This window comes from Eublepharis macularius, chromosome 9 (genome assembly GCF_028583425.1).
Source record: "Eublepharis macularius isolate TG4126 chromosome 9, MPM_Emac_v1.0, whole genome shotgun sequence".
In the NCBI taxonomy this organism is placed as follows: Eukaryota; Metazoa; Chordata; class Lepidosauria; order Squamata; family Eublepharidae; genus Eublepharis; species Eublepharis macularius.
In genome coordinates, this window is record NC_072798.1 from 62,908,226 (window position 1) to 62,920,704 (window position 12,479).

Sequence of the window (12,479 nt, forward strand, 5' to 3'; positions counted from 1 at the left end):
GTATTCTTTTTTCTGTTTTAACCCTGGCTGGCCAATGGGCCCGTCTAAAAGGTGACATAGCCCTGGGCATTAGCTGGCTGAGGGGAAGTAAATAAAGGGAACAAGCTGCCTGTCCAGTGGAGCCTCTGGAAAGAGGAGAGAGAGGACCTGGTGTGGATTTGGGTCAGGGCTCTCTGCCTGGTAAATGGAGGTTAAACAGGTAGTGTGCTGTGACTGCCCTTAACTGCCTGTGAAGCTCCAAACTTCCACGGGAGGTTTCTGCTGGGTGGCAGTGGGTAAAGGGGTCACCGCTGGCTTTCAGCGTTAATACTGACACCTTGGAATGAGCACTTTGAATCATTTATGTTATGTGCGCAATCCCTTTTTATATACCTTGCAGATATATTCATTCAACGCAAATTTGCAATGGCTAATGAAACATACCAGGGAATTTCAGAAGAAAATCAGCCTGTGTTTTAAAGATTACAGCAAAGCTTTTGACTGTGTGGCTAATGAACAGCTATGGCGAGTGTTAAAAGAAATGGGGGTGCCACAACATCCAATTGTTTTGATGTGCAACCTGTACTCTGGACATGAGACTACTGTCAGGACAGAATATGGGGAAACAGAATGGTTTCCAACTGGTAAAGGGTTATACAAATATGCATATTATCTCCCCACCTGTTCAACCTCTATGTAGAGAATATCATAAGGAAAGCTGGATTAGAACTAGAAGAAGGCGGAGTGAAAATTGGTGGAAGGAACATTAATAAACAAAACAACCACACTTAAACCCTACAGTCCAGATGCCAGCTCCTACCTGGATCTGGACAAGACAGAAACTCAAAGACAACAAGCTCTCACCTGTTATAAAACAGACAGAAGAATGGTATAAACCCCCTCCCCCCATGCCAAATGACAGCCCAGGCTCAGTGTCTTCTGGCAGCTTGGCCAGTCTGGTGTAGCGGTTAAAAGCAGCGGGACTCTAATCTGGAGGACCAGGTTTGATTCTCCACTCCTCCACTTGAAGCCACCTGGGTGATCTTGGGTCAATCACAGCTTTTCCAGAGCACTCTCAGCTCCACCCACCTAACAGTGTGATAGTTGTTGTGGGAATAATAATAGCATACTTTGTAAGCCGCTCTGAGCGGGTGTTAAGCTGTCCTGAAGGGTATATAAATCGAATGTTGTTGTTGATGATGATGATGATGATGATAATGCAGGCAGGAATGCCACTGCAGTTTAGGACACAGCCAGGGCTTTAGACTTCATTAAGTCCTAAGGACCCCAGGTCCTCCAGTGGGGGTGCAGGATCACCCACTCCCACCCTCCACCCCTGCCACCACTCACCTGGATGGTGGAGGGGAATGGTGGAGGAACAGGCCTCCTGAGCATACTCCCAGAACAGCGCAACAATATCATTCCCAGGAGTGTCGTCACTGTGCAAGACCCAGGACTACTCCTACACTCTGCACAATGATGTCACTTCCCAGAAGGGCACATACACAAAGCGTCCACACACAAAAAAAGAATTAGGTAAGTACCAGGTTCTCCTCCTCCCACCGGGAGGGTAAGGGAACCTGGCAACCCTATTAAGTCTGCACCCAGTCTGCAAGCCACAGGCCAAGAAGCTTTAGCTCATGCCATAAGTTTATGCCTCAGCCCAAACTCAAGTTTAAAATGTGGAGGTACCTGTGGAAACATCGCAAGAGCTCAAGTGAGTCAGCACTAGCATAGGGTTACCAGGTCCCTCTATCCTTGCGGCGGGAAGGCTTGAACCTAGCATTTACCTTTTGGAGTGCTGGTTTCAATCATGTGCACACACTCTGGTGGTGGCATGATAACATCACTTCTGAAAGTGACATCACCATGCCGGGTGCATGGCAACATCACTTCCGTAAGTGACGTCATTGTGCCAGCCTCGGGAGAGCTCCCATGCTCCACACAGTTCCGATTTGGCTGGTTTGGGGCCTAAATTGGGCCCAAATGGAGCATAGGGATGCTCCCACAGCCGGCACAACAAAATCGTGGGTGGGAGTGCGTGCATGCCGTGTGTGCCTGAGGTGCCTACCAGTGTGGGCAAGCTCTGGGAGTGTTGCCCCCTCCTGCTGATTGCTGGGCGATCAGCAGACGAGGGAGCAAATCCCCGGGAGTTTGCCCACCACTGGCGGGCACTTGGGAACCCTAAGCTTATGGTAAAAATCTTGCGGTAATCTCAACAAACTGCCTGGGGCCTCCAACATTGCTCTCCTGCTTCCTCCTTACCAGCAAAGATGGCTGAGTGGATTTCCTGCCACACTGTCCCCATCTCATGCATATTTTCTCTAAAAAACTAGGGGTGTCTCATAATTCCACTTCAGATGCCCCAACATACTTTGAGTTTCATAGCATCTTCTGGCAGTTAGACTTTTTCTCCCAAGCAAGAACATTTATCTCTGGATCTAGGACTACAACTAACCTTCTTCCATCTATGTAGGGAAGCAAATTTGAATCCTGAGCCACAGAATTTGTTTAACTCAGTTAAAGTTAAATCACATACCCCCTAAGACATTTTGCCCATGTCACTGCAATTTAGGCCAAACTACACATGAGGCCTAAATATGGAAGACTGGAAAATCCAGGCTACTGTTATCGCCCCAAAAAAATTTTAAGTGAATTTTTGCTACCTAAGAGTGCATTCATATACATAGCACACACCACTGTATATTCAACCCTGACTAAAAAGTGCAGGGTGTCTCTGTGTGTGCACGTCCGAAACATACCCTAGAAAAAGAATTTGCAATTACTCTGCCCTGAAAAAATAATGTAACCGTTAAATTCTGCTGAGGAAAGATTTACAGCCACGAGGACCAGACACTTATTGTTCTTTAAATAATCTCATATTCCCTGCCTTCTAATCAAGAGATACCAGCATCAAATGGAGAGGGGAGAAAGAGTAGAATTACATTTAGAACACTAACACACTCAGATTACTAACAACTTCCTTGCTTACCCTAGCAAGATAATAAAAAGCTAATTTAAATAACAAAGCCTCTTTTGAGGACTATATATTCAGTAATGTTACCCACACTGGCACGTGAAGTTCATTACCAATAATAAAATTACAGTAGGGTAAGCAACTCTGAAGAAACCAAGTGAATCAGATAAATTATCCTCAGTATCTATTATAGTGTCATCTTTCTGCTGAGGAAATGAATCATATTCAGTAATATATGCTGTAAGAGCAAGCTCCTTGGATTGCACATCCTCTCTAGAAGATACTTCATCATACCTAAAATAATACAGAGGACATTCCTTTCTTATTTCTACTTTTTAAAAAACTCTCTCTTTTTTACATGTGATGTGTACAAATAAAACAGAATAGTTTTGAGGCTGCAAGCAGCCAGTTTAACCATTTCAGTATGCCGTATTAGGGATTGGGTCACAACACGAGCTGTTTTCACTCCAGCATAATTAAATAATAAAAAGTCTTATGCATAAAGTTGGGTGATTGAACATCTGGCTAGTCAACACACACCTCTCCTTACTGCATAGTTGATGGAATGGCCACAGTATGTTACCTTAAAGGGGGTCTCCTCATGAGTTGAGGAAATTAGCATACAAGGAGATATAGTGAGAGGGGATAATTAGCAGGATCTCCACCAATGTATACCAGGATTGTTCCCTTAGAGGACTCTCTAATAAATAGGTGGTGTTTAACAGTAAAGGTGTCTTATTAAAGGAGCAGTAAAACAAAAATACAACTGCAAACAAAACACACACACACAACTAGGAAATCAGTGAGGAAGAGAGAGATTCAGGGTAGGGTGATATTTACCAGTCTAGGAGAGCTAGAGGATGTCCATAGAGAGTAGCGGCTTGAGCAACCAACGCTTCACAGCAGGAAGGAAAAGGCTCCGACATGCATCTGAGGGTGTGCATCGGACCCCAGAACACACATGGCTATGGATGAAGGCAGTCCAATTATACTGTGAAAAGTACCCTCAAGCAGGATCGTGTCTTCTGCCCCAAGAACAATAGCTTAATGGCTGTCTCCTGAGGTGAGAAGATAAATTGGGAAAGGCTCGATTGAGCATATCTGGCCGGAAGGATAGATAAAAAGATTGATAGCCAACTATTAGCATAAGGGAAGAGTTATCAGGTCCCTGAATAACTCTGATTAGGAAGGGGGAAGGAAGATCAGAAGGATGCGGGTGAGATTAACTGAGGAACTCCTGGAAGACCTCTTTTGTTTTAAGTCTTTGCATATCTCCGGGGTTTGGGGCAGCTAGCCAGTCTTGCCACATGATTCACATTTAGGATTGCTGGGTCCAGGTTGGGAAATTTCTGTAGATTTTGGGGTGGAGCCTGGAGAAGATGCAGAGGGGAGGGGCCTCAGTGGGGTATAATACCATAGAGTTCACCCTTCAAAGCAGCCATTTTCTCCAGGGGAACTGATCTCTGTTGCCTGGAGATCAGTTGTAATTCCGGGAGATCTCTAGCTACCACCTGGAGGCTGGCAACCTTACTCACATTCCAGTAATTTTCCAACTCCAGCCAGGTTGGGAACCATTCTGTCTAGCCAGGCCACATGCCTCATGGTCAAGGCACATGAGGAGAAGGGGTTTTTGATATTGCGATATTCATAAACTGCCCTTTCAGTGCTAGGGAGGGTCTGACTGCTAACAAGTGTACAAATGAGGTTAAGGCCTGACAGATGGCCCCTAGAAAGCTTTTGCATATAGTATTTGCCTTCATAATAAAGCAGACCTACAGCAAACTTAAGCAGAATTCCAGAACTAATTGATATAGTGACCAAGTAAATAAAACCATCATGATCCAACTGTTCCAGGGTTCTAAAGAAGTGCTCTGTAAACTTACTTTACAAGAAATACACATAGCTCTCCAAGAGCCTTTCATAGCATAAAAGGGAATGGGGCTCCTCCCACCCACCCGTCCAGTGTAGCCTGCAGCAACCTGCAGAACCTTGGATTCTGCTAAGCATCTTCCAACTTTTTATCAAACTACTAGGTATGGAAGGTAAGCACTTGCCCAGAACATGCCACTAATTTGGGAGTTGCTCATTTAGCAACCCATCTCTTCTGATGATCTGTAATTAAATCATGATTGTAGTGGAAGATGGGTTAAAGAAATGGAATGTTATGCAGAGTGCTAGGAGCAACACTGAACTACTTGATTTGTAGAATAAATACTTGTAAAAGCTGCTAAAACATGTGAAGACAGAAGTTGATAAAATTCTATTTTAAAAACTAGAGTAGTTTTTTTACTTCCAGCCATTCAGTTTGCAAGTGGACAATCCTGTACTACAAAACATCTGACTAAATCAGTAAGTAAAAATTGATTGTGTGGCCTGTTCCAGTGATGAGGGGTGAGAGCAGAGCAACAGAAGACACAGAACACAAACTGGAGTTCAAAAGGCCGCAACTTTATTGATTACAGCTTATGGAGCATTGGCGCCATGTATGGCTCGGATCCCCACATCAGCTGACCTACTTGCCAGCTAGGGTTGCCAGCCTCCAGGTGGTGGATGGAGATCTCCCAGAATTACAACTGATCTCCAGGCAACAGAGATCAGTTCCCCTGGAGAAAATGGCTGCTGTGGCAGGTGATCTCTATGGCATTATACCCTGCTAAGGTCCCTCCCTCCCCAAACCCTGCCCTTTCCAGGCTCCACCACCCCCAAATCTTCAGGAATTTCACACCCTGGAGCTGGGAACTCTACTGCCAGCCAATAACATCCATATCCCTTTGGTCCACCTGCCAAGAGGTGAACCATGGGATGACAGTAAATGGGATTCCATATGGACATAAGCCGCTGCATGGCTCCCCTGCCACCTGGGAGTGAGCATGCCCCAATAGCCCCCAAGCTGGGCTTGTTCCTGCCTCACCCCCAAAATCCCTGAAGGGAATCCCCGTCTATGGGGAAACAGTGCCCATAGGCCATGTTTTCCTCAAAAAGATATATGCCCAATGCCAAAACTATTATAACATTATAACTGCACCTGAAGAGATTCAGAGCCACAAGAAGACCTGTTCCAATATGGTACAAGGCAGAACCAGAACCAGCCATGTCCTAGCCTCCAGGGCTACCCAAGGGAGGGAGGGTGGGAAGCTGGTCGGAGGCAACAGAGCATGGGGCTCTGGGCGGCTCCAAAATTTAAGCCCCGCCCACAGACCAGATTGAAACCTACCCCCAACTGCCTGGCCCACCCCATTGATTGGCCATCTGGACAGTCCAAGGCCCTTTGCCTCCATATTGCCCTGAGGAGGCTATCCAGAGCCACCCAGCCATAAAAACTTGGTGGCTGCTTCTGCTCCATGCCTCACACCACATGCCCCCACAACCTGGTATCCCCGTTAATCAGGCACTGGGCTTCATATTAACATAAAAATCTAGGTTTTCAAGAGAATGAGAGCTTTGATTTCCCAATATAACTGTGAGCAACCGAGAACTTTTAAGTTCTATTCATTTCTGCAGAAAATAATTATGCGTATGTTATAGGCCATTTTCACACGTCTTGCTAGCCACACAAAATCGCATGAAACTCTTGGAACGACAGCATCTTCCTGGTGCGATTTCCCATCATGACTATGGTTGGTGGTGCGATTCGCGCCACCAACCAGAGTCATGACAGGAAATAGTGCCAGGAACACGCTGTCGTACCAGGAGTTTTGTGCGATTTTGCGTAGCTTGTAAGACATGTGAAAACGGCAATACTCTCTCAGTGATATGAATGAGACTTAAAAGAAGGGAACATTGGTTGGATTGTGCCTTATGCACATGGTGAAAGCCAGCAATGTATGCAGTGGCAGAGAAGTAGAGAGAGAGAGATTAGGTCAAGACCAACATCCAATGAAATAACACACTGTGTAATCCACCTTGAGTCTCAGTGGACTATAAATGGCCAGTTCTCCAATGAGAGGTGGTGAGGCAGCTTTTGGAAGATGATAAGTTCTGCCTTATCATCACAGCTTACACCCTACCCTATCTTCTCTTGGTTGAAAACCTGAAATGTATCTGGGCTATACTCTTGGGGCAATCAGTGATCCTAATCAACTCATTTTCCAATGGAGAACAGAATAACCACTGTTTATTTAAATTATGCATTGAAATTACATATTTTCACATTGAAATCCACAAAGCATTTGTCACACTGTTTTATGGATAGCTCATGAATAAAACATATGTTTTTTTAAAAAAAACATAGCCTTTACATTCTATCTGACTGCTTCTATGTTATGGATTTTGTTGTCAAGGAAAAGGTCATCATCAGTAAGTTTGACTGAAGGAGAAAAACCCCTAACAACAACTTAAAAAGCATTGGCAACCCCATCTTATGTATGTATACTTGGGAGGAAATTTAATTGAGTAAAATGAGACTATTTTTTGCATAGGGTTTCAGCATGCACATGGGACTAGAGAAGACATCGGGAGAACTATTTTTAAATTGATACAGGTTGCCGGTGTGTTTCCCCATGGGGCAAACAGCAGCTGGCAGGGGAGGGGGGAGGCTGAAGAGAAAGGTTTTCCCCACACACATACACACCACCACCACCCACCCATGGCCCTGATATCAAACAAGCCCAGGGCTACTATTTATCAAGAAATGCCTCATCTGTCTTGGTCCTTGCATTCCAACTAAATGAGACAGATTGACAGAAATTGTGGGTTTTCCAGCATCTTTTAAATGTAAACATTAGGAACCTTGGTCTTGATTGGTTGCACATGGGGAGAGGAAAACGGGTTTAATCTTTCTACCCTCCACATGGTTTCATCTCCTGTCTCTGCATTCGTATTAATTCTAGAGGGGGGGGGGGACAAAACACTCATATTTTGGCCATCCTTTTTTTCCCCTTCAACAGCAGGAGAGGGGTCTCACCATGAGGAAGAGTTAAGCCAGCTTTTTGCCCTCCAGTGTGTGCATGGAGAAAGCACATGGCAGCTGCCACATGTACACCCCAACATGATTTCTGTATTCCATCCATGGCCATTTTCCCCACCAGTGAAGAAGTTCCAGATCTCATCAGGTCTTCCTGGACTGAGGTAAATATTTACAGAAATAGCATGTACCAAGAATCTTTTTTTAAACTAACCAATAATGTTCTTCCATTAAAATAAAAATGCACCCTAAGAGTAGGAGCCATGTATTTTAAACATTAAGATGATTAATAATTGGAGCAATGTACCACAGGACATGGTGTCCAATAAGCTCAGTATAATAAGCTCTTGATATATTGCACCTCATCTGCAAACCACGAAAGCCAATGCTGGAAGAGATAATTTGAAATGCTGTCCCCCAATTATGCAGAGAAGATCACTTGAAATGCTGTCGCAACTTATGCAGAAGGTCAAGCCAAGATAATTGGCTCCATTTGGCCTTTAAAATGTATGTGCTCAGCAATTAAGTAACACTGATCATGCCAATAATAAAAGAGTGAGAAAGAGACTGATGTCACAGAAATTTCTGTTTCTAACTGTGCTGTGCTTTACTAGTCCTTTTTTTAAAAGAATTGTTTTGAAAATGGGTTTTCTTATTCTAATTTATTAATCCCACTCAAGAAAATGTCTTTCCAACCAGATATTATAAATGCAGGAAGTGTTGTGATTTTCACAGATGTTTTTATAGAAACAAACATGATGAACTGAAGTTTAAACAGAGTAATATGTAGTAATTTGGGCTAATTGCTCATCTTAAAGCCACTTCTGTGACAGTTACTTGTTGCTTAGAACTCAACTCAAAATTTATCAGGCCAAAACCAGTGTCCCCACCAATGTGGCCTCCATGGGTGCCATAGCACCTGCCTGCCAAGTAGGGATCCCAGACCCCTGGTGGGGGCGGGAGATCTCCCGCCCCTGTTCCCCACACCCCGCCCCCACTTACCTGAGCAGCGGGGAGGGGGCGCGCACCTTCCTTGCACGCTCCCCCGCCGCGCGGCGTGCTTCCGTGCACCACAGCTGCTGGGATCAGGCCCGTTTTGGCCCGAATCAGGGCCGCTGCGGAGTGCAGGAGCGTTCCTGTGCTCTGCAGGGCTCAAAACGGGCCCAATCCGTGGCAAATTGGGTTCTGTTTTCAGCAGCTGTGGAGCGCAGGAGCGCTTCTGCATTCCACAGCGCCCAAAATGGGCCCATTCTGCCGCGGATTGGGCCTGTTTTTTAAGCCCTGCGGAGCACAGGAACGCTCCTGTGCTCCGCAGCACCCCAAATGGGCCCATTCTGCTGCAGATCGGGCCCATTTTTTAAGCCCTGCGGAGCGCAAGAACACTCCTGCGCTCCTCAGCGCCTGAAAACCGGGCCCAATCCGCGGCAGAATGGCCCATTTGGGCATATTCTGCAGCACCCGGCTACATGATGACGTCACCCCCGAAGTGACATAATTGCACCTGTGGGGGCACATGCGCGTGCTCTGCCCGCTCGCACCCCCCTCTCCCAAAAGGTAAGTGCCAGGCCCCTGTCCCCCTGCCAGGAGATTGAGGGGGCCTGTCAACCCTACTGCCAGTCAGGTGGGGCTTTTGCCCAGCAGGACTTCTGATGGGCCACTGGAGATCTGATTGGCTGTACAGACTAAAAAACAAAACAGTCCTTTGGCAGCAGTTGCCACAACAGCACTAAGATCTTCACTGCGTAACTGAAGGTAAGCTGTGTGTAAGCAAGAAAATACTTTTAAACAATATGTTCATTTTCAAAGGCATCCTGTTAAGCAGAGTTTCAGCCTAAAATGTTGACAAGCTGCTATTAGAGTTATGCATAACCTCAGTCCCTGATATTGTGCTGCTGGCTCCGCCTCCTGTGGCAGTTGTTTTGTGGTTGTGCCCACCACCCTGTGTCAGAATTCCAGAGTTGCTCAGAGGGTGAAAAAGTTGGGGACCCCTGGCCTAGAGATTACTCCAGGTAGATCCCAGTCATTCCAAAGCCAAGAGAATGTTCCACCGGGGACTAAGAACAGATCTGAGGGCCGCTGCAGTTGGCTAGATAAAACTCCTGTTCAAAACAGTGGTTCATATACAGGAGATGTACATTTATCCCATTCCATAGAGGAAACTTCTAAAGTCCCATCCAAATGGTGACTCCCCTGGTTCAAGGTCCATAGCACACAACCAGGAACATATGGAGAACAGATACTGTAGGCCACCCAGGATGTAATCCTAAAACCAGTTTCCTGAGAGTTAGGCTCCATGGAATAAAAAGGGAGTTACGTCTGAGTAGACTTGCTTAGGATTATTGTTTGAAACAGTGTCACCATGAACAAGGGAAGTTAGCAGTGCTGTCTGCACAGTTCTCAACATGCCCTGTGATGTTCACAACCAATCAAGTAATAATACGAACAGTAATATCTCCTTTAACACTGTGGTATGTGCCTTAAAACAGAATGTAAAGTGAAACAGCTCCATAAGAGGTACTGATAACAATTGTTCTAGTGGGGATATGCTTACATTATCACCATTTCTTACATGGGAACAACATATGAAGCAGTAATAAGATTGTCAGCCACTCAACCGGGGGTGGGGGGTAGTTAGGTGAGTAGCCATGTTAGTCTGCAGAAGAACAACAGAATCTTAGTCCATCGGCACCAGACTGATTCTTGAAAGCTTACACAGAAAATCTTGTTGGTCTATAAGGCGCGACTGGACTAAAATTCATGGAGGAGGGATTTCCCACCCCTGGTTGGCACCCCCCCTCCCATCACCACTTACCCAGCCAGAGGGGGAGAAAGGTGTGGAGGCAGGCTTCAGGCACACTTGTGAAATGAGGCTCATTCATGTTCTCCAATGATGTCACTTTCAGTGTGACTTGGAAATCACAGGCCTATTCTTTACAAATCAGCCCAAAACATAACAAAAACATGATGTTTTGGGGTTGATTCCTAAAGAATTGACCTTGTGAGACTCCATTACTTGCAGGTTGTACCAGAAGTGACGTCATTGGGGCCACCACAGAGCTCGCACATGGGGGAGGGGATCAGCATCCCCACTGCACCAGGACCCCCATACTCCCTCTTTTAAAGTAAGGAGACCTCACAACCCTGAGCAGCAATTGGAGGAGATGGCAATCACCAGCTGCCTGCCGCTGTTAGTCTCCTGTGCTGCAGCATCTGGGAAGCATGTGTTGGTTGCCTTCCATGTCAAGGTTTCCTCCTGAGAGAGTTGTGGCCACTTTCTCTGTTAGAGCCACTGCTCCTACTTAGACCACATTCCTCAGCCATGTCAGCATTTTATAGATTTCCAGGATAGTGGAGAGGTGGCAGTCCTGCCTGTGGCAGTGCTATCACTTTCAGTTCAGCGGTATTCCTTCTGGCAGGCTAATCGGCCCCTTCCCCAACGTTTAAAAAAATTATACCCAGTACAAAGAATGTTAAAAGAAACAAATCTTTTGGAAACAGTTTTATGGGGAATATTGCTGAACTCCCAGTGACAAATTCTTGACCCACAAAATGAGAGTCATCAGGATCTAGAAGGTATCACTCCGCCAGTGCTGGAAAAGGAACAACCCTGTCCTTTGGTGGGGAAATGCAGGGCTGTAGAACTTCAGATGGATATGCACTCCTGTATACAACCTGTGCTTCATGTTGTTAACGTAAGTCCTAGAACTGATTATGTTGTTTCAGCAATTCCTCAACCCCTTACAGGATCCTTGCTAATACTATGTCTTTGTAAACTTATATTCATTTACCCCATGACATTGTTTATGGAAATGTTCTTGATGCTGTATGGAAGTGCCTGCCCTTGTCCTTGCCACTGATTGTACTAATCTCACACTATGTAATCCGCCTTGAGTCTCAGTAGAAAGGTGGAATATAAATAAATAAATAAATAAATAAATAAATAAATAAATAAATAAATAAATGAATAAATGAATAAATGAATAAATAAATAAAAAGAATACAGCCTCGGCTGCCTGGATGGCTGTCTGTCCTGCAACAAAAACTTATAGCAGCCATGGCAAGTTATAAAGCTGAAAAAGTAGAGCTCATATAAAACTGCTCTTTTTACCAGTTACCAGTTACTACCTTTGCAAACTCCAGAACGTCTGCGCTACAGAAAAAGAAAAACTGAACTCAAAGGATGTTCAAGGAAACCCAGTAGGGGGAAAAATCCCTTTTGCCTTTAGATCATTTGTTCTAGCTTTGAGCATATCAGGGAAAGAGCTCGCTGTGGAGTTGTTACAGGCACATCACAGATCACATTCAAAGCAGATATGCATAATTTCTCCTTATATATACCTCATCTTTAATTTACTTTCCCTGTTTCTTATCTCAGTAATTAAATTATGCAATTCATTTGAGTGTCTTAGAAAACAGATGGTGTGAAAGATGACATCCAAAGCAAAGAAATGTTATAAAACTATTGCAGGCATATTTTAAAAGAATAAATTGCATAGTCAAAGTCTGTGATGGTGTAATTCTTTTGGTAGCACAACAAGCCATCACAGTACAGTCCTCTGTATAGATAATAAAACTGACTTTCCATTTCTGATCTTTTAAAGCACTTTACAGCCATCAAAC